The sequence below is a fragment of the Lithobates pipiens genome, unplaced genomic scaffold, assembly GCF_037356315.1.
Source record: "Lithobates pipiens isolate NorthernLeopardFrog02 unplaced genomic scaffold, aLitPip1_a1.2 Scaffold_18, whole genome shotgun sequence".
In the NCBI taxonomy this organism is placed as follows: Eukaryota; Metazoa; Chordata; class Amphibia; order Anura; family Ranidae; genus Lithobates; species Lithobates pipiens.
Window position 1 is genome coordinate 387,980,409 of NW_027507758.1, and position 21,647 is coordinate 388,002,055.

At 41.3% G+C, this 21,647-nt stretch overlaps 1 long non-coding RNA gene across 2 annotated transcripts in view; it reads left to right on the top strand.

Annotated features, from left to right (window-relative positions):
• LOC143990181 (uncharacterized) overlaps positions 1–11,017 on the top strand; it is an 86,038-nt gene extending 75,021 nt beyond the window's left edge. Inside the window, exons 1-2 of one of the 2 annotated variants that reach the window (XR_013277201.1) lie at positions 1,611–1,753; positions 10,389–11,017. This is a non-coding gene — a long non-coding RNA (uncharacterized LOC143990181). Of the gene's footprint in view, positions 1–1,610; positions 1,754–10,388 lie in introns of those variants that run through there. The other variant, XR_013277200.1, reaches the window with a different exon arrangement.
• Positions 11,018–21,647: the final 10,630 nt, after the last annotated feature.

Consider the following 21,647-nt stretch of genomic DNA (forward strand, 5'->3'; position numbering starts at 1 on the left):
CAGGGGTCTTCTTCCATCTTCGGGGGTCTTCTTGCCGGACTCCTCCGCTATCTTCTGCTCTTTTGCTAGCTCTTTTATTAGCGGAGGAGCCTGGTTTTCTTCTTCGCCGCCGCTCTCTTCTTCCGACTTCGGGGGCCTTGTCCCCCTCTTTGGGAGTCTTTTCCCCCTCTTCGGTTCTTCTTGCCGGGACACCGCGCCTTCTTCTAGCTCTTTTACAAGCGGTGGTCCGGTCTTCTGTCACCGCTGTCTTCTGTTCTTCTCTTCTGTTCTTCTTTCTGGAGATGTTGCCTCGTCGCTGTCTCCGGTCCCAATGACAGGACACGCGGCGTGCGGCGACTTATTTAGGGACATCGTCGGATGATGTCCCCGCCCATTATGATGTCACAGTCCCAGCATCCTCTGGGACTGTGACATCATAATGGGTGGGGACGTCATCCGGGATGTCCCTATAAAAGTCGCTGCACGCCACGTCCCTGTCATTGTGAGCAGAGACAGCAACGAGGCAACATCTCCTGAAGAGAAGAAGAGAAGAAAAGAAGAACAGAAGACGGCGACAGTGGCAACAGAAGACCGGGCCACCGCTTGTAAAAGAGCTAGAAGAAGGCACGGTGGCCAGGCAAGAAGAATCGAAGAGGGGGGACAAGACCCCCGAAGTCGGAAGAAGAGGGCAGAGGCGAAGAAGAAAGCCAGGCTCCTCTGCTAGTAAAAGAGCTAGCAGAAGATAGCAGAGGAGTCCGGTGAGATGACCCCTGGAGCTGTGCAATAAACTATTTTAACCCTTGTGTGTTGTGTTTTTTTTTTTTTTTTTCCGCAGGTGAATGGGTAGGGGTACATTGTATTAAAGGGGACTCCCGGATTCCGATAAGCCCCCCGCCCGCAGACCCCGACAACCAATGGCCAGGGTTGTCGGGAAGAGGCCCATGTCCTCATCAACATGGGGACAAGGTGCTTTGGGGTACCCCCCATGTTGAGGGCACGCGGCCTGGTACGGCTCAGGAGGGGGGGCGCTCACTCTTCTCCACCCCCTTTCCTGACCGGCTGGGTAGTGTGCTCGGATAAGGGTCTGGTATGGATCTGGGGGACCCCCACGCCATTTTTTTGGCATGGGGGTTCCCCTTAAACTCCATACCAGACCTAAGGGCCTGGTATGCTCTCGGAGGGGGAACCCATGCCGTTTTTCTTTATTTGGCGTGGAGTTCCCCCTTGAGAGCTCATTCTCTGATTGGCCACAGCAAAAGTCGCCTGGCCTGGGGCGACTTAAAGTCGTGTTGTCCCTGTGTGAACCAACCCTTAGGCTTGAGTATATAACAACACTGCACACCTGTGTACTCACACAGGCAGCAGGCATTTAGTAATATCTGGACACAGGATTGAAGGTTCCATCCCACCCTAGACACTTTGGAACCTTCAAGCTCCAGGCCCCAATCCGGGACTTCAGAATCTGAAGAAAACCAAAAACACAGCTTTCTCCACTCAGAAACGATAAACTGGAATTTTGTATCAAGCTTTAATGAAAATCCTGTGTCATTTTCTCCTAAATTTCCACAGTAGCAGAGTCTTGCGCTGTTACAGAGGATAGAGGGGTTTATATTTGCATTGGTAGCCTGTTCACTGCAGCCTCACAGAAGATTTACAGCCCGAGTGTTGAGTCTTCATTCATCTAGATTGGCTGACCAGGGACTGTACACAGGAACACGTATGAATTACCCAGGTTCAAACGTCTGAGGCTGATTTAATGCAGATAAGGCACCAAGTGAGTTTAATTACCACCTTAATCAGCCATAGAACTTGTGTAATTAATATGTGTTCGGGTTTTAGGCTTGCTTCTCATCTATGCATGTTGATTTTGAGCGTTTTTGCAGTGCTTTTTGCGGTGCTTGTGGCATTTTTGGACATGTGTTTTTACAGCGATTTAGTGTTTTGCGTTTTTTAACACTGTGGTTGCATAGCAACCAGCTATATACAGTGAAAAAAAATGCAAATCGATGTAAAAACGCAGTAAAAATGCAGTACTTGCGTTTTTGATGCAGGTCCATTGACTTCTATTACATGCAAAACGCTGCATTTTGCATGAAAAAAGTCCCCGACCCTTTCTAAAAACGCAGAGGCACAAAAATGCATTGATGTGAACATGTTAAAAAATTTCCCTGCATTTCTGCAAAATGCATCAAAAAACGCGTTAGTGTGAATCAAGCCTAAAGTGATGAGGTAGGAACCCTAGTGCCAAGGTGTACCAATAACATTTAATGAGCCATGCATGCAAGTTTGTTTTATTTCAGAACGGACATAGCAGGCATTTTCTACAATAAAGGGCCTCCCTGCACGCAAAACAGAGGGAAAAGCCTAAATGAGAAAGCAAATGCAGCCACCATCTCTAAAGATTGGTAAACTGCAATATATAACATTTTTGGTTTGGGGTTTAATATTGCTTTAAATCAGTGGCCTTACATTTGCACATTATGGAAAGAGCTTACCCACACACACTGACATTTAGATCTGCTTTATATCTTATATCTTAATTGCTAATATATTAAGGTTGTAGGGGGTTCATGGCTACTCAGATTTTCTTAGTACCATATTTACATTTAGGCTTGGTTTCAACTAGTGCGACTTATCCTGCGACTTACGCGGGACTGCAAAGTCGCATGACAAGTCATTCACCCATGATTTCCAATGAGTACCATTCATATCTGTACGACTTCAAGTTGCAGCGACTTCAAAGTAGTCCCTGAACTACTTTAGTCTCACTTTGATGCGACTTGAGGTCCATAGACCTCAAGAATACACAGGCATTGTATTAAATAATGTTATGTGGCGCTACCTTATCTGTAATATTATATATATATTTTTTGCACTGGTTTGAAGTGGAATGCACCTTAAATAGAATTTTTGGACTCTATATCATTAATTATTTATTGGTACCCATAGTATGAATTTTTATTATTATTTTGTGAATTATAGGTTGATTAATTACTGAACACACATACCTTGTCAATATCATCAAATATATTTGTATTATATTTGCACTTTATTGTCATATATTTGCACTTTATTGTCAGCAATTTGCACAATATTTTCTGTGTATGTGCGCATCTATTTTGAGCTGCTTTTGCACATTTCTGCACTTTATCTTACCATTTGCACTTTATTATAGAAGTTCATGATTATTGAATATTTATTTTATATTGTGTTTAATAATATTACAGATAAGGTAGCGCCACATAACATTAATACTAGTCTGAAAATTGTGTGGAGATCACGTTTATGTTGGCAGCTTCCTGATCACTTGCGATACCGATTGCTTGGGGAATTGGGATTTTGGATGTGCGCACTAGTACTTGTATTTTTAATACACAGGCATTGTTTCCAGACGCGGCAAAATCGCGTAACTTTCAGGTTGCAATAGTGGAAATCTAGCCTTAATTAGTCTTGAATCTGTATAATTTAAGAGTTGTTCAGTTCAAGGAGACTGGACAATGTTAATGCAAGAGTCACTAGGTTGTGTTGGGTACTATGGATATTGGGTTCATTATTATGAAGCAATATTATTCAGAGCTGATGTTGGGAAAATACTGTACCGTAAAATATAAGAGCTACTGAGTGCACTTGAACTACACTGCTAGCATAGTCCCCAGCATACACATCAGTCCTCTGCACTGTAGATCTAAGTTGAACCAGACACCTGCAAAATCCTGATTAGTATTGCACCTTGTAACTAAATTGCTGCAAGGTTTTAACACTTGGTAAAGAGACTGTGACTTTGAGGCTATCAGTAAAAAAAAGATTTCCAAGTGCACAGGGTCTGATTATTTTTAATTTTTGAAAAAAACAAAAAAACATTCATTTAACGTCCCAGTATTTTCTCCTCCTTTAGTATGCCTTGGAAATGAGATAAAAGAATCCATACAACAAATGTGTGCATTGGTTAAGCATCTAGTGATAACGACAGGCTCCGATAATGGGAAATAACATTACAAACGTGAAATGCCATGGTGAATTGATCTGAATAAATATGCTTTAATCCAAATTTAAATGCAAATGCTGCAACCTGCTTTGCAAGTGGGTTATTAAGATGTAAGTAAACAGTCACTTCTGTGTGATGTTGGAATTGATGGCTTATGTAGAGGATTATCACATTTAAATATCCTGTCGGTGCCACTAGGGGCCACTGTAAACTAATTGATAACTGCAGGAGGTCATTGAGTTTCTACATTTGAAAACATGTTCAGTGAGTTGAAAGAAAGTGTTTTAAATATAAAAAGACGCACTAAATAAAATAAGATTTCAAAACGGAACTTTTAAATTGGCATTTATTAATAGCAAATGGAAAGCAGTGGTAAAAAAAAATTAATACATAATAAGGGAATGAGTTTATATTATATAAACACACCATTCTTTTATTGTTCACAGTTGAGATGGTTGGCAATGGCAAGTGACTTTGATTCATTGTGGGAAGAGTGACAACACATCTAGGCCCCAAGGTAGCAGAAGAGGAATACCTACTGTATATACCAAATTTGTTAAAAAAATATGTCACAAGTAAATGGTGCAGAGAACTACATATCAAAACGTTATGTAGAAAAAAATACTTTTACTTTTTAAATACACTATTACCAGCACCAGTAAGGTTGTCACCTTTTCTTCAAGTCAAACCCGAACACTTTAGCGGCGCACACATTTTTTTTTTTTATATAGTATAAATGTACAAGCTGTACATATATTTTGCAATTAAATAACATTTGTAATCATATGAGGTTAATCACAAGAGTTCCCCTTTACATCAGAGTCCGCAGAGTTCCCCTTTACTTCAGAGTCCGCAGAGTTCCCCTTTACTTCAGAGTCCGCAGAGTTCCCCTTTAATTCAGAGTCCACAGAGTTCCCCTTTACTTCAGAGTCCACAGAATTCCCCTTTACAGAGCTCCCCTTTACATCAGAGTCCACAGAGCTCCCCTTTACATCAGTTCACCATAAAAAAAAAGAATAAAAAAAATAAAAAAAATAAAAAAACAGATACAGCAATGGTAATAAAATTAGCATAGTTGGTGAGAAAGGACAGAGGGAGCACTAAAGACTGGGGGGATGTGAAAGTCAGGCTCCAATCACGTGCTTGTAAAAAAAATACTGACCTCACAGAAAGCTATTAGTCCGGTGCCCCGCATACAAACTAGGGGGGGCGCCCCTTATGGACCAGCCAGTACTGGTCCTGATCCCCCCCACACCCTGTACATTGCACTCCTCATCCCCCCTCCCCCCGCACTATGTACATCACACTTCAAACCCCCCCGCATTCTGTATATTATACCCCTCACCCCCCTCCACACTTCTCATCCCCCAATACACTCTGTACATTACACTCCAACCCCCCGGCATTCTGTACCTTACACCCCTCACCCCCCCACACTTCTCATCCCCCAATACACTCTGTACATCACACTCTAAACCCCCCCTGCATTCTGTACATTACACTCCTCACCCCCCTGCATTCTGTACATTACACTCCTCACCCCCCTGCATTCTGTACATTACATTCCAACCCCCCCCGGCATTCTGTACATTACGCTCCTCACCCCCCACACTGTACATTACACTCCTCACCCCCCCCCCCGCACTCTGTACATTACACTCCTCACCCCCCCGCACTCTGTACATTACACTCCTCACCCCCCCCCGCACTCTATACATTACACTCCTCACCCCCCCGCACTCTGTACATTACACTCCTCACCCCCCCCCCCGCACTCTGTACATTACACTCCTCATCCCCCCACACTCGGTACATTACACTCTTCACCCCCTACACTCTGTACATTACTCTACTCACCCCACCCGCACTCTGTACATTACTCTACTCACCCACCGCACTCTGTACATTACACTCCTCATCCCTCCACACTCTGTACATTACACTCCTCATCCCTCCACACTCTGTACATTACACTCCTCACCCCCGCACTCTGTACACTACACTCCTCAACCCCGCACTCTGTACACTACACTGCTCACCCCCGCACTCTGTACATTACACTCCTCACCCCCGCACTCTGTACATTACACTCCTCACCCCCGCACTCTGTACATTACACTCCTCATCCCCCCCACACTCTGTACATTACACTCCTCACCCCCGCACTCTGTACATTACACTCCTCATCCCCCCCACACTCTGTACATTACACTCCTCATCCCCCCCACACTCTGTACATTACACTCCTCATCCCCCCCACACTCGGTACATTACACTCCTCACCCTCCACACTCTGTACATTACTCTACTTGCCCCACCCGCACTCTGTACATTACTCTACTCACCCACCGCACTCTGTACATTACACTCCTCACCCCCCCCCCCCCCACACTCTGTACATTACACTCCTCACCCCCCACACTGCACATTACACTCCTCATCCCTCCACACTCTGTACATTACACTCCTCACCGCCGCACTCTGTACATTACACTCCTCACCCCCCCCCCCCGCACTCTGTACATTACACTCCTCATCCCCCCACACTCTGTACATTACACTTCTTACCCTCCACACTCTGTACATTACACTCCTCACCCCCCCACACTGTGTACATTACACTCCTCACCCCCCCACACTGTGTACATTGCACTCCTCACTCCCCACACTCTGTACATTACACTCCTCACCCCCCCCCCCCCACACTCTGTACATTACACTCCTCATCCCCCCCCCCACACTCTGTACATTACACTTCTCACCCCCCCACACTCTGTACATTACACTCTTCACCCCCCCCCCACACTCTGTACATTACACACCTCATCCCCCCACACTCTGGGCATTACACTCCTCACCCCCCCACACTCTGGGCATTACACTCCTCACCCCCCCCACACTCTGTGCATTACACTCCTCACCCCCCCACACTCTGTGCATTACACTCCTCACCCTCCACACTCTGTACATTGCACTCCTCACCCCCCCCCCCCCCACACTGTACATTGCACTCCTCACCCCCCCACACTCTGTACATTACACTCCTCATCCTCCTGCACTCTGTACATTACACTCCTCACCCCCCCACACTCTGTACATTACACTCCTCACCCCCCCCACACACTGTACATTACACTCCTCACCCCCCCCCCCCCACACTCTGTACATTACACACCTCATCCCCCCACACTCTGTACATTACACTCCTCATCCCCCCACACTCTGTACATTGCACTCCTCACCCCCCACACTGTACATTACACTCCTCACCCCCCCCCCCCCCCCAGCACTCTGTACATTACACTCCTCATCCCCCCACACTCTGTACATTACACTCCTCACCCTCCACACTCTGTACATTGCACTCCTCACCCCCCCCCCCACACTGTACATTGCACTCCTCACCCCCCCACACTCTGTACATTACACTCCTCATCCTCCTGCACTCTGTACATTACACTCCTCACCCCCCCGCACTCTGTACATTACACTCCTCATCCGCCCGCACTCTGTACATTACACTCCTCACCCCCCCCGCACTCTGTACATTACACTCCTCACCCCCCCACACACTGTACATTACACTCCTCACCCCCCCCCCCCCCCCACACTCTGTACATTACACACCTCATCCCCCCACACTCTGTACATTACACTCCTCATCCCCCCACACTCTGTACATTGCACTCCTCACCCCCCACACTGTACATTACACTCCTCACCCCCCCCCCCCACACTCTGTACATTACACTCCTCATCCTCCCACACTCTGTACATTGCACTCCTCACCCTCCACACTCTGTACATTGCACTCCTCGCCCCCACACTCTGTATATTACACTCCTCACCCCCCCCCCACACCCTCTACATTGCACTCCTTAACTCCCCTGCATTTTCTGAACAAGGTCAACACAACAATTACCACCAAATACACTTCTAGTCACTATGGATGTATAATCTCTGTAATTATAGTCTCTCTTCAACTCTTCTGGGAAGGCTATCCACAAAGACTGTCAGGAGTCTATGCAGGCCAGTCAAGTTCCTCCACCCCAAACTGACCTATCCATGTCTTTATGGACCTTGCTTTGTGCACTGGTGCGCAGCCATGTTGGAACAGGAAGGAGCCATCCCAAACTGTTCCCACAAAGTTGGGAGCATGAAATTGTTCAGAATGTCTTGGTATGCTGACACCTTAAAACTTCCCTTCACTGGAACTAAGGGGCCAAGCCAAACCCCTGAAAAATATACCCCACACCATAATCCCCCCTCCACCAAAGGATTTGGACCAGTGCCCAAAGCAACGCCCATGAAGACATGGATGAGCAAGTATAGGGTGGAGGAACTTGACGAGCCTGCACAGAGTCCTGACCTCAACCCGATGGAACACATTTGGGATGAATTAGAGCGAAGACTGCAAGCCAGGCCTTCTCATCCACATCAGTGCCAGACCACACAAATGCTCTTCTGGAAGATTGGTCAAACATTCACACTCCTAAACCTTGTGGCTGTTATAGCAGAAAAGGGTGGGCCAATTCAATATTGAACCCTACGGACTAAGACTGGGATGCCATTAAAGTTCATGTGCAAATAAAGGTAAGCATCCCAATACTTTTGACACACACACACACTTACACTCACACTCACACTCACACACACTTTAATCAGAGTATAGCATTAAGTCAACAAACCTCCTTGGATATTGATCTGATCAGTTAAGTAGCAGAGGGGGTTGTTAATCAGTTCCAGCTGCTTTGGTGGTAATGGAACTAACAACAGGTGCACTAGATGGGCATCAATGAGAAAACCTCCAAAACAGGAATGGTTTTATAGGTGGAGGCCACTGACATTTTTTTCCCCTACTCTTTTCTGACTGTTTTTCACTGGTGTTGTATTTGGCTAGGGACAGAATCACTACTGGTAGCATGAGGAGATACCTGGACCCTATAGAAGTTGCTCAGGCAGTCCAACTCCTCCAGGATGGCACATCAATATGTGCCATTGCCAGAGGGTTTGCTGTGTCTCCCAGCACAGTCTCCAGAACATGGAGAATATTCCATAATACAGGCAGTTACTCTATGAGAGTTGGACAGGGCTACAGAAGGTCCTAAATCAGCAGCAGAACCGGTATCTGCCTCTTTGTGCAAGGAGGAACAGGATGAGCATTGCCAGAGCCCAACGAAATGACCCCCAGAAGGTGACTGGGGTGAATGTATCTGACCAAACAACAAGAAACAGACATTATGAGGCCTGAGTCCCCGACGTCCTCTAGTGGCCGGCACCATGGAAATCGATTTCCATTTGCCATTGAACACCAGAATTGGCAGGTCTGCCATTAGCACCTTGTGCTTTTCACAAAGGAGAGCAGGTTTACTGTGAGCAGATGTGACAGATGTGAAAGAATCTGGAGAAGCCTTGGAGAACCTGCTTGTAACATCATTCAGCATGACCGATTTTGCTGGTGGGTCAGTGATGGTCTGGGGAGGCATATCCATGGACGGATTAACAGACCTCTACAGGCTAGACAATAGTACCCTGACTGCCATTTGGTATCGGGGTGAAATCCTTGGACCCATTGTCATATCCTACACTGGTGCTGTGGGTCCTGGGTTCCTCCTGGTGCATGACAATGGCTGGCCTCCTGTGCCAAGAGTATGCAGCCAGTTCCTGAAGGATGAAGGAATTGATACCATTGAATGGCCCCCCATGCTTGCCTGACCCAAATTCATTATAACACCTCTGGGACATTATGTTTCAGTCCATCCAACACCGCCAGGTTGCAACTCAGTCTGTTCAGGAGCTCAGTAATGCCCTGGTCCAGATCTGGGAGGAAATACACCATCCGTCGTCTCATTAGGAGCATGCCCCAATGTTGTCAGGCATGTATACAAGCATGTGGGGGGCCATACAAACTACTGAGTTCCATGAGTGCAATAAAATTTCAGTAAAATGGATTAGCCTGCTGCATCGTTTGTTCACTTTGATTTTCAGGTTTTTGAATTCAGCCCTCAATAGGTTGATCATTTTCATTTCCATCAAATGAGGTGGCATCCTTTCAATCCTAATGCGTTACCCAGCCCATATCAGTATAGATATCCAGCATGCCATTTTTCCCCACTGAGCTCTGATGTGTTTTCGAAGTGTCCCTTTAACCTTTTTGAGCAGTATATATATATATATATATATATATATATATATATATATATATATATATATATATATATATAATGGTTATTTTATATTTCATATTTTGTGGGTTAGGGGTAGACAGATACAAAAGAAGAAAAAAGGGATATATCTTTCTACATCTTAAAGAACAGGAAATAGAAGTTAAGTTGCTTGTGCTGCAAATCTATTAATGCAACTTTTGTTACATTTCCCTTTTATTTTGTGATCTTAATTTTAACACATTTTTTTCCCTCCTAAGATTCCACGGATAATCTTGACTCATCCCTCTACTTCAGATGAGGATATTGACCAGCTGACCCAAGACCAAGAGCTTGATCTTGAAGAGACTGATATAATCGAAGATCATCTCTTCTTGGATTGTTTAACTAGCTCAGAAAAAAACTCCTAAAACTTAAAATACTGGAATATACTGTATTTTACTCTATGTATTACAGCACCAAAGCCATTAAGCCTTACTTACTGTTGGAATGTTAAGATCTACACTAATTTATAGCAAGGCCTTCTCTCCCTGATGAAAATAAAGCAAGCATGCATATTAATTGATATGAACAGAAAGCTAAACGTTTTAAGTTGATCTGCTGCCATGGATTAAATTAAACATTACAAAATTCACTAAATATGCTACTATTTAAAAGAAAGCTTACATTGACAATATTCACACAAGTGCAAAAAATATATATATTTGCAGGCTGGCATACCAAAGTGCCTACTTGTTCATGTATTCAGCAACCTTTCTGTTCCCATAAATGTCTGTGCTCTTAAAATATAATTGCTTTATCATGCATAAAATAATGGCTGAAGATACCAATATGAAAACCCTTACTACAAACTTTAGAAATGATTGTGACATAAAAACAGTACAATTTATCATTTTTATGCTTGTCAGTTCATTTTAGTATTTCCCAAGAGACAATATCACAATGTTCACAAAGTACTAGTACTTCTTGCAGCTCTCCAGCGATGACACAGAGTATGATTGGAATAGACTTTAAAACATATAAACACAAAAAGGGTGCAGAGATCTGCCACATTATCAGCTCAATCTTTATTCAGAAAAGATATAACATGTTTAGCTCACATTCAGTTAGGCTAACCAACAGCTTATACAGAGCCTTAATGCATATAAAGAGGCAAAAGTATCTGGGGCCAACGGTTCTGCAAGTTGGCAGACAAATCTTACACACTATTCCAGCAATTGGACCAGAGAAAGGTGACAAAAAAAATCTGCATCTTTTGGTGTGATCTATGCTGGTGCTCTGGTCTGACAACAACCTGGGCCTGCTAGACTGTATAGCACAAAGAACAACATCTGCAAATGTATGAGAAAGCTGCACTTTACAGAGGGGCTTTGATGAGCCAGTGCAATTTCAATATACATTTACAAATGTGCAACAAAACCTGTGTTTTTAACGCAAATTGTTAGACAGTGTAACAGTGGGCCCATCCATAGTGGTTGCACTGGCACTGCCCCACCAAAGCTAGTCACAAAAAAAGGCCCTTTAAAAAAGCAAAAAGCAAAAACAAAAGGTCCTTTAAGTCCACTGTATTCAGACGTCGGCTACAGTGCACTATAGGAAGCGTGACGTCAATACAATCATGTCATTGCAGGTAAGATGCTTAATTTGCCTGGTTTTGTGCTGCATTGTGGCCCAATGCAATGCGCCTGAACACTCCCAATAGTGTCATTATTGTTGATGTGTTTTTCTTTGATTGGCACCACCGTAGGACATGGGCAGTGCTTTCCCTTGGAGCCGCGGAATCACTTCTGGTTTCACTGTGCCAGTGAGAGACTGGAAGTAACACCGCCGCTCCTTCGATGGAATGCACAGCCCGAGTAGTGCCTTTTTGCAGAATATTATCTTGGTAATCCCTGTAATATCTCCATCCTGCCTGCACCAACAATCAGCTTGATACCTACACTACCACTGGCTTCCACCTACCCCAACTGTCTCACTGATATCTCCACTATGCCTGTCTATTACCTTCTACAGTCATTTGCCTGATATTTGCACTCTACTTGCCTGCTGCCTGCTGTGACCACCTGCCCAATACCCCAACAATGTCTGTCTTTCACCTGCCCCAACTTTTTACCTGATTTCTCTGGTATGACTGCCTTCCATTTGCCCAAACCTTCTGCCTGGTACCTTCACTGCACCTGGCTGTCTCCTGCTTTGATGTTCTGTCTCATACCTCCATTACATCTATCTGGCAACTGCCCTGACCTTTTTCCATTACAACTGTCTGGCAACTGCCCTGGCCTTTTGCCTTTCGAAATATAGCGATGGCGGGTGTATTATACAATGATGAGGATAGCAATGATGGGTGTATTATACATTGATGAGGATGATGATGATGATGATGAAGGGTGTAATATGTGGAGATAAGGATAGTGATGACGAGATAATATGGGTCTAATGATGATGGGTGTATTATACAATGATAGGGAGTATGATGATGATAATGATGACGGGTGTATAATATGGGGATAAGGATAGTGATGATGGGTGTATAATAGGGGGATGACAATGATGGTTGTATTATACAATGACTGGGGCATCATGGTATCAGACAGTGTAAGTGAGTGTGCCACTCACTGGTGCAACATCATGTCTCACTGGCTGCTTTGCAATACATGATTTTGCCTTTCTGCCATGCCATGTACTGTCTACATTACACTACATAATAGTCACAAATTGCGAGTACATCTGTCCTGTATTGTATACAGCTATATACACCCACCTTCTTCCTTCCTGTATATAGAGACCTTCCTCCATCCTCACTGACTGCAGATATACATTATCTGTCTTGTTACTGTATATATAGCTGTATACAGGACAGATGATGTATATCTGCAGTCAGTGATGATGGAGGAAGGTCTCTATATACAGGAAGGAAGGTGGGTGTATATAGCTAGCTGTATACAGGACAGATGATGTATACCTGCATACCCTGATCTGCAATGCTAAGCTATATACCCTGATCTCTAATGCTGAGCTGTATTCCCTGATCTGCAAGGCTGAGGCTGTATACCCTGATCTGTGAGGCTGAGCTGTATACCCTGATCTGTGAGGCTGAGCTATATACTCCTGACACTATGGATGGAAGCAAGTGGAATACAGGGGACAGAGTGGGTGGATTCTATAAGGGGTGGGGCTTATGGGAAGGGGGATGGATCAAAAAGGAAGTACGGGGTCTAGCACCCCCCCCCCCATCCTAAACGTTCACCAGCCTCCACTGCAGTGTATTTTTTTTCCTTTTGGCTAGCTGGTAAGTGAGCTGGGAAAATGATTTTGTTTGTGTAGTGCAGAACTTTTCCATGTGCACCTTACTTTAAAAGTAAGTTATGAATTGGGATGGTTGCCATTTTTTTTTAGCTGGCAGCCTGTGTACTGTATACTCTCCTACTTCCTGGTACTGCAGTTACCACAGCAAAATAACATTCCTCTTTGCCAACAATCTTTTGCTATATACGGTAATCAGTTAATAATACATCAATTAAAAACAAAACGAAAACAAAATAATAGCTAATATTAAGATTAAAATACAAGTACTCTTTGTATAAAAAAAGTAGTTATACAGTATATGAATAAAAAAAACAATATGTTTATCAATGCACATATATATAAACTTGCACATATATGTACATATAAATTAACTTAACTTAATTATAAATTATAGGAAAACATGACATGAACCAAAAAGAAAAATAATATGAAAATGAGTATCAGCCACAGGTTAAAAAATGAATAATACTGTACAAAATAAATAACTAAAACTATTTTATATATTAATGTGCTAAGGGAACCATAACATATTAAAGTGGTATTAAACCCCAAGACAAAAATGTAATACATTGCAACTTACCAATTCTTTTAGAAATGTTTCCCTTTATTTTTACTAGTAACAGCTTTCCTGTCTTAGGGTGTCTCCACTCTGGATAGAGGTGCAAAGGAGGCACAATTGGACAGCAGTTTTGGCAGCCAGGAAAGATAGTAGTTTTAGATGCAATAGAAGATTTACATGGGATTGACAAAAAAAATGGATACCAAACTCCTGCTAACACTCAGTAACAGTTTATTTTCTTTCCTTATGGGATAAAGGTTTTACATACAGTAAATGAAGAAAATCTGATTATTGTAAGCACCCTTATCAGTGTTAAATAGTTTGTCCTTACTCTCTAACTGTTACTTTTGCTGGACAGTTCGGTCTGTTAAAGGAACCTGAAAATTGAACAGCTTTACTGGCGGATCAACAGGTGAAAATAATGGCGAAAAAAACCTAGAAAAAATACTCAAAAATACTGAGTAACAAACAGTCTATAGGTGGCAGAATAGAGGCATGACAACTCTTCCTAAAAAAGAACCAACGCTATAACAAAAATATTGTATCCATAAGGGACATTATCAACTCTAACTACAGTTTATAAATTCACAATAACATGGGTTACAAATAATGAATTGTGAAGTTGCAAAAAAGATTTGCTATTAATAATAATAATATTATTGACTAAAAAATGATACTGATCTCTAATTGTTTAAATCTTTGGTGACGTACTACCCAAGGTGAATATGCAGAATGTTTCTCATTTGCAAAGTTTTGAAAAATGTTCCTGTTTTGATATATTAGTAATTGGAGTAATTGTCTCAATACCAAATAAGTCTAAACCCAATGTGTTTTTATTATGATAACCAAAATAATTGGTGGTGGACACTATGGTTCCAACTGCTTTGTTTTATTAGTTGTCTATGCTTTAAATATAGATCTAATTGTGCACCCTACATATTGTAAACCATATAGACATTTTAAGTCATAAATAACAAAATTGATGGGACAATTAATAAATGGTTGAATTTTACAGCAACTGCTCTCATAAATCTTAAAGCTTTTCTGGTCATTGGGAATAAACTGGAAAACTATAAATCTCTTCCTTTTATACTGATATGAATATTAAGAAAAGTAGGTCAATTATTCATAAAAGCTTTTTTTTTTTTTTGCACAGTTTACATGGAACAATAAGATTTTTTATGTTTTTAGATTTTCTAAAAACGGTTTTTGTTTTTTCACACAAATCTTTTTTTAATTTCAGGTCTTGTCATAATATAGGCCAATGTTTGTTGAGCATATTATGCATAGCTTGGTATTGAGTATTATTTGCACAATTATATTGAAAACAATATGGGGATCATTTCTTGTACCAGTAAAAATAACATACCAAAACATTTTTTGGAAAAAAATATCCATGTATTGAAAATAATTATGTCCCTTGGTAATTTTCATAGTTGGAAATGAACTGCGACAGCTGATTGATATTTGGATCTATAAAAAGGAAATTATTAAGTAGCAATAGACCAGCATTAAGAAAAACTCATATCAAATGATAACCATGAGTACTCTGCTTCTAGTTTTTTGTGGTACCTAGTAAGTGGGAAGATTCCTTAACTGCTTTCTGCCGACTGCCTACTGGTCCTTTTAAGGGTTCTAAAAACTGGGAAGCGGAGACAGGCATTCAGGTCATGTGACTGCTGTGATTGGCTGCCCCAGCGGTCAAATGATTGGAAAGCTCCCGATCAATAGTATGCATTGGGAACTTTCCATTGCATGCTGGCTACCCCACATTAGCCAGTTCTCGTTAGGGCATGCGGCCCGGTGGCCCCAGCCCATGGGGTAAAAGCCGTGTGCTCTATGGCCAGTCCAGGTCTGCTAGCCATTAGGTAACTTTAGGTTTCAGAAAAAATGCATATTGTGAAACTGTATTAGTATGCACCTTCTTGTTAGAGGATTGGTCCCCTGAGTTGGGCATTTTGATATTTTAAGAACTATGGGAATATGGTACAAATATGGTAGGCTATAATAATAATCAAGAAAGTGCTCCCATTTTATTGGTGATTTCTGCATGGAAAGCGGTTTTCAGTTGCACTATGTTACTTTTGTTTTTAAAGCCGATAGAGGGTGTTTTTAAGTTGTATATATGTATAGGAGTCTAAAAGTAACAGTTTTTCAGTTTTGAGGTTGCTTAAAGTGTGATTAGGTCTAGCTGTTCCTTTTTTGCAGTTGTTTTATATTTCAAGCCCCTACCCTACTATGCTTATCCCTTTTGCAAAAAGCAGTAAAATCCACATATACTATGGCATAGTATGTATTGATAAATTAACTTCTAACAAGTTGTGAAGAAACACTGACAGGAATGGACGAAAAGGAGTATAGGTAAACTTTTTTTATACTAATGCCAATATTTTTTTTCTCTAAGGGTGCATTAAATGTTTCCAATACATTTTTTTAAATTGGGTTAATATGAATTCATACACTGAAGTATGGGTTGATAAATACCGTAATACATAGTAGCAATGTGCTTTATGGATGCAAGGTTGTTCTCATTATATTCAAGATATTTCTTATACAATTGGTTCTCTTCTGAAAAGTGGTTATGTCTCTCTGCTGGCACCTAAAATTATATGCTACTCAATGTTAAAACAAAATTTCAGGCAATAATATTTACTCCTTTCCAAACAGAAAGGGTCAACTTAGTTTGCGTAGAGGATAGTGAGTAAATTTTAGTTTTCCTAAATTTCAACCCCAAAGTTATGGGTTGCAGCTCTTTGATATTATACTGGAGGACGTTGAGAGACACCCACATTCCATGGCATCAGGCAGTTGAGAAGACTTAGCTGCTGAGGGAGTGAGGGATAAGGTGACCCTTATCCATCATCCCCTTGGCAAAACAATCAGTTAACCCTTGCAGTGGAGAGGGGGCCCATGGCAAAGATTACGGTAATCTGTTTTCCCAGAAGTTCATCTTTATGCTTCCAAGTTTAATTATGTGCATTTAATGCACGTCATGTTGTTTATTAATAGAAACACTTTTTTTCTACACACTGTGGAGGCATGTTAACCTTTATAGAAATTCCAACTATTATCTTGTTTTATACATTTGACATATTAATATTAGGTTTTAGCATAGGATTGCTGGCAATAAGAATGGTTCATTTCCCATTGCGTATTTAGTAGTTAATATGCCAGATTACACTTGTGTGCAAAATACTATATATTATTTATATATATATATATATATATATATATATATATATATATATATATATATATATATATATATACACACACACCATACAACCCCAAAATGTTAGGCTTGGCAAATGAAAAACTGCCAAGCTTAGGCTGTGGTAAAAGAGAGCTCCAGCATGGATCATGGCAATATTATTATTATTATTATTATTATACAGAATGTTTATAGCACCAACAGTTTATGCAGCACTTTACAATATAAAAGGAAGACAATACAGTTACAATACAATAAAATACAAGAGGATTAAGATGGCCTTGCTAAGAACAGCTTACAGTCTAATAGTAAACAATAAACACAAGATTGTTTGTCAGTCTGCCTTGATTTACCTGTTGGAGTATTATTGGGATAGTGTGGAGGAATTGACTGCTAACTAGCAGAGCTTCTGGCCCAGGGTTGCGCATGCATTGAGGACATGTACAAGATGTTTTTCTAGCATACTGAATGTAAGTTAAACATGTTATCTTTTATCTGAATAAAGATTGTGTTGATAATGTGCCAGATCACTGTCCTCTCTTTGGTTTATGGCTATGATAATATGAGTACAGAAAAATGCATATTCTTTAGCTTTTATAAGATAGATAAAAATGATCTTGTGAAATGGAGGGCACTTAACAAATGTTCAAACTACGCATAATTAAAACACCTAAAATAAAATATAACTGCGCTACCAGAAATTCAAATCACAATACAAGCAGCCAACATTGACAATAATACAATTCCATAAAACATAATAACAAAAAAATTTAGCGCTTAAAATAGAAAACACCTTGTGGAGAGAAGTGTTATTATAACACACAAAAAATATAAATGTAATAGATAGCGTAACCAAGCTACACCAAATAAAGGCAAGTGCACTTAGTATAACTAAACAAGTGTGAAAAAGTCTTTGTGACTCGTGACATGAAAAAACAAAAAAAGTTCAAATAATGGATGTACCAAGTGGCCTGGGACTATACCAAGACCCTACATAAGAAAAGACAATAGTCTCTATAATCCTAGATGATCACTTCACGGTAGAGAGTAGGCAGGATCTGTTGCAATGCCACATGTCAAAATACCCCAGAGATGAAGACAGCAGCTGGATGTCACCCTTCATACAGATACCACGTTATAAACAGGAAAGGTAATGGATACGCTTACCCGAAGGTGTGGACCCACACACCTTGGTGGTGAGTCATTCAGACATCAAATTGCGATAGACAGCAATTCCTCCATCCAGGTGATGTAAACCTCAGCTATGCCAATACATCATCCAATCTCGGGGTATCCAATTCGGCTCCAAGGTGGTAAAAAGGACAATCACACCCCAAATAGGTGCGTAAAAAATGCAAACAGAAAAAGAGGGAAAAAAAAAGCCTCTTAATAGAGCAGATTAATCCGATAGGAAATGTTTTATTAAAACAAATTAAAAAAAACAAGATACATGTATGTACAAACCCTCAACGAAGAAGGGTACAAAAATACAGATATCAATAAAAAAAGCGTAGAAAGTCTGCAGGCTATGTACCCAAGGGTACATAGCCTGCAGACTTTCTACACCTGGATGGAGGAATTGCTGTCTATCGCAATTTGATGTCTGAATGACTCACCACCAAGGTGTGTGGGTCCACACCTTTGGGTAAGCGTATCCATTACCTTTCCTGTTTATAACGTGGTATCTGTATGAAGGGTGACATCCAGCTGCTGTCTTCATCTCTGGGGTATTTTGACATGTGGCATTGCAACAGATCCTGACTACTCTCTACCGTGAAGTGATCATCTAGGATTATAGAGACTATTGTCTTTTCTTATGTAGGGTCTTGGTATAGTCCCAGGCCACTTGGTAATCCATTATTTGAACTTTTTTTGTTTTTTCATGTCACGGGTCAATAAGACTTTTTCACACTTGTTTAGTTATACTAAGTGCACTTGCCTTTATTTGGTGTAGCTTGGCTACGCTATCTATTACATTTATATTTGGTGGATGTTAGAGACCTTGCACTTCTCCACCTTCCATTTGAGCATGTCCCACAGATGCTCAATAGGGTTTAGGTCTGGTGACAAGCTTGGCCAGTCCATCACCTTTACCCTCAGCTTCTTTAGCAAAGCAGTGGTCGTCTTGGAGGTGTGTTTGGGGCCGTTATCATGTTGGAATTCTGCCCTGTGGCCCAGTCTCCAAAGGGAGGGGATCATGCTCTGCTTCAGTATGTCACAGTATGTGTTGGCATTCATGGTTCCCTCAATGAACTGTAGCTCGCCAGTGCCAGCAGCACTCATGCAGCCCCTGACCATGACACTCTCACCACCATGCTTGACTGTAGGCAAGACACACTTGTCTTTGTACTCTTCACCTGGTTGCCACTACACACACTTGACACCATTTGAACCAAATACGTTTATCTTGGTCTCATCAGACCACAGGACATGGTTCTGGTAATCCATGTCCTTAGTCTGCTTGTCTTCAGCAAAGTGTTTGCGGGCTTTCTTGTGCATCATCTTTAGAAGAGGCTTCCTTCTGGGACAACAGCCATGCAGGACAATTTAATGCAGTGTGCAGCATATGGTCTGAGCACTGACAGGCGGACCCCCCACCCCTTCAGCCTCTGCAGCAATGTTGGCAGCATTCATACGTCTATTTCCTGAAGACAACCTCTGGATATGATGCTGAGCACGTGCACTCAACTTCTTTGGTCAACCATGGCAAGGCCTGTTCTGAGTGAAACCTATCTTGTTAAACCGCTGTATGATCTTTGCCACCGTACTGCAGCTCAGTTTCAGGGTATTGACAATCTTCCTATAGCCTAGGCCATTTTTATTTAGAGCAACAATTATTTTTTTAAGATCCTCAGAGAGTTCTTTGCCACGAGGTGCCATGATGAGCAATAACACCAAATTGAACACACCTGCTCCCCATTCACATCTGAGACCTTGTAACACTAATGAGTCACATGACACCTGTGAGGGAAAATTACTAACTGGGCCCAATTTGGACATTTTCACTTAGGGTTGTACTCACTTTTGTTGCCAGCGGTTTAGACATTGTTGAGTTGAAAATTGCTAGGCCATCTTTATGTAGAGCAACAATTATTTTTTTAAGATCCTCAGAGAGTTCTTTGCCACTAGGTGCCATGTTGAACTTCCAGTGACCAGGATGAGAGAGTGAGATCGATAACACCACATTTAACACACCTCCTCCCCATTCACATCTGACACCTTGTAACTCTAATCAGTCACATGACACCTGTGAGGGAAAATTACTAACTGGGCCCAATTTGGACATTTTCACTTAGGGTTGTACTCACTTTTGTTGCCAGCGGTTTAGACATTGTTGAGTTATTTTGAGGAGACAGAAAATTTACACTGTTATACAAGCTGTACACTCACTACTTTACATTGTAGTAAAGTGTAATTTCTTCAGTGTTGTCACATTAAAAAAGATATAATAAAATATTTACAAAAATATGAGGGGTGTACTCACTTTTGTGAGATACTGTACATACTATACATACTCAATAGGTTAATTTGTTAAAAAGGAGCCCCTGTATCCACTCTTGAAGGTGAACTCTGGCCAAACAGCTAAATGCACAATTGAAATCCATATACTGTATGTTACCTACGTTGTATTTTACCTGCCAAAATATTTTCAGTTCTGTTCTGCCAGTATTGTGATTCACACACCCCTGTCACAATATACTTCCCCATTTATGGCTTAGTAGTTAGCAATTTTGCATTGTAGCACTGGGGTCCTTAGTTTGATCCTGACCAGCACACTATCTGTATGGCATTTGCATGTTCTTTCTGTGCCTGCATGGGTTTTCTGCCACACTTCAAAGAAATGCTGGTAGGTTATTTGACTCCTTTCAAAATTGACTATAGTAATGTGTGCATGCATGTGAGGTAGGGACTTTAGATTGTAAGCTCCTTGAGGGCAAGAACAGTTGTGAATGTAAACATATAAAAATGTATATATATATATATATATATATATATATATATATATATATATATATATATATATATATATATATATATATATATATATATATATATATACACATATACATATATATATTTTTTTCTATACATTCTTTTTTTTTTTTTCAAACCAATTTTTATTGAAGGGTATACAAGGAATGGGGTACAACAGTATAACAATAGAATTGAAGCCTAAAGTAACAATTTCCAATATTAGTAGTAGCAAGATGATGGAACATATGAAATGTTTAAGAACGGAGGTAAAGGGTATCATACATATCAATGAAAATGCATAAGTAAATCAATGCAAAGTGAGCAATAAGTTTCATATAACTGCATATAATTGCTTCAGAATGGTTAACCCCGGATTAATATGAGCAAATGTATCTATATGTTGCGTTCGATGTGTGGTGTATTTTCAGAGCATAAGATCTATGGGCTTCTTATCTGACCTCTGTCCCT